The sequence below is a fragment of the Limulus polyphemus genome, unplaced genomic scaffold (genome assembly GCF_000517525.1).
Source record: "Limulus polyphemus unplaced genomic scaffold, Limulus_polyphemus-2.1.2 Scaffold7914, whole genome shotgun sequence".
In the NCBI taxonomy this organism is placed as follows: domain Eukaryota; kingdom Metazoa; phylum Arthropoda; class Merostomata; order Xiphosura; family Limulidae; genus Limulus; species Limulus polyphemus.
Genome location: NW_013673524.1, coordinates 10,092 through 12,724, shown reverse-complemented (window position 1 = coordinate 12,724; position 2,633 = coordinate 10,092).

Here is a 2,633-nt window from a genome sequence, read left to right as displayed (position 1 = left end):
TAGCCCTCGTGTAGCTTTGCGCGAAATTCAAAAAACAAACAAACAGTGTCATTTGGAAGAGAAATGTAACTAACTACAATCACTCTTGGATTGGGTTACCAGATTTCCAGAGTGAAAAACTGGTACATTTTTTTTTCACAATAGTGTTTGTTTGTTTGATTTCAAGTACAAAGCTACACAATGGGCTAGTTGTGCTTTTCTCACCACGGGTGTCAAAATTTGGTTTCTAGCGTTGTAATTCTGCAAACATACAGCTGTACTTATATGTGTCACTAAGGGCATATATGTGTCACTATAATACTATACATTATTACTTTTCAAACAAGGTGGTTGGCTTTTGAAATGAGCTGCATTCAAGGGTGGCAGAGGTATAAAATTTAACTGAGTTCAAGAAAAGATTGGATGAATAAATTAGTAGTAAAGGGTGGTTATAGTCGGGAGCTGGAAGGGACATCTTTGATGGGCTAATAATCTCCTTTTTGTCCCTTTAAAGTTTTATGAATTTTATGAATCAACACTCACTACAACTGTTGTTTGTTAGGCATAGCATTATTTAACATGCACTTACGTTTCATGACATATCCATAATGTTCCCCCCCCCCGTTTTTGCACAAAGCTACAGAAGTGATATATGAGCTCTTAGCAGCAGATGAAAAAAACCACTCTGGATACAAAATATTTTACCAATTTTTTAACGTTATAAGTTCTTAGACTTATATCTGAGCTACCAAGATGCTTTCTCTTATAAAAGTAAGAGAATAATATATTTAAATGCTCAACCATCTCATAGTTTTCAACAACAACAACAAAAAAAATCAACCACATCCTTTAAAGCTCCATTCATTCTGTTTTAACATTCGATTTACCTTTTTTTGATTGATTAATTTATTTTTCATTTATTTGTTTGTTTGGAATTAAGAACAAAGCTACATAATGGGCTATCTATGCTCTGCCAACCACGGGTATCGAAACCCGGCTTCTAGCGTTAAAAGTCTACAGGCATATCGCTTGTGCCACCGGTGGGGCTTTCATTTATTTACTAATTCATACTTTAAAGATAATTTGAATAACTTTTAGAGCTTTGCTAAACTAATGAAATAACATTTTCGATATCCGTGTTTGGCAGACAACCAATTGTGTCGCTTTGTACTCAACAACAACAAACAAATACAAGAGAAGATTCCTTACCTTAGGCATTCTGTTAGAAATATCGGAAATGACCTGATTAATGTAAGTATCAATTCGTAAGACCAGCACAAGGACCACAGGAGGTTTTCCTCAGGTATAAAGGAGGCTAGAGGTCAGATGCGCGAGCCTTTTTCTTTCATTTTTGGAAGTCTAATGGACAGGTGTCTGTGAACTGGAGAGTTTGCTAATTTTTCTTTTGTTTTTAAAGGGCATGACAAGAGTTGCCTTGAAAATTATTTAGTCTTATGTCTATAGTGGACAAAATTCTCGAGAGTCTGATAAAAACAGCTTGAAAAACTATTTACTGAAAAATAGTATAAATGAAAGCTGACGTTGATTTACCAATGGGATAGATATCTTGTCTTACTTACCTGTTATCTTTTTGTGAAGATACCACATTCTATTTGGACGATGGAATATTTGTGGATTTAGATTTTCAAAAAGCTTTTAATAAGGTGAAACACAAAATGTAAACTAAGAAAATTACATCGGTGAGTCTTGGGGAAAACTAGTTAATTGTACTGTAGAATGATTGGACAGGACAAAGCAAAAGGTTGTTATTAATGAAGTCTAGTCAATCTGGACCCTTGTTACTGGTGGAATACTTCAGGAGTCAATGCTTGTGGCTCTACCTTTTCTTATTTAAATTAATGATATTAGTAAGAGTATAATTATCAAGCTGGTAAAGTCTGTTGATCACATTAAAATCTTGGGTATTTCTAACTGTATTGAGATACCGCAGAATGAAATTGGACAAATATTGATAAATTACTTCTAATTATTCATAGTAAATGCTTGGTAATTCGTTTGAATTATCATAATTTGGATCACACATTTAATATAGATAGGAACCGACTGAATAGCGTGGCTGAAGAAAATGATTTTGTCATGGTAGCGAATAAGTCAATCAAACCATCGAAACAATGAGTGCTCTGTTGATAGTAGTAAAGCTAATAAAAATTTCATGTGTGCTTATAGACGTATTGATTCTAAGTCAAAGGATGTAATTATCTTAATGCAAGTTACTAATTAGGCCTTATTTGGAATGTTGTGTTTTGGTCCAGGGTTTTTGATCAATGAATAAATAACCAAAGGGTTGACAACTTTTTCAAAATATTTATTTTCTGTCTAATACATTAATTTGTGTTTTGTTTCTGATGTTTCTAAACGCAATATTATAGTGTTGCGTCAGCGAGGTCACGTGACTAGTGTCAAGCCACGTTTCTAGAACTATCTTGTTCCTTCGTGAATGCCCTAGCATTTACTAGATATAGGGTAGTCTGGTATATATAAGAGGGTGACAACGTGACGGGACAATAGTGTGTGTAGGTAGTGAGTAATTGATCTGCAGTCAGAGTATTGTTGAAGTTAACGTTCGTTATAGCGTTTGTTTTAGCGCGAATGTTGAAATTAAGTGTATCGTAAAGTTATATTCAGAAAGAATA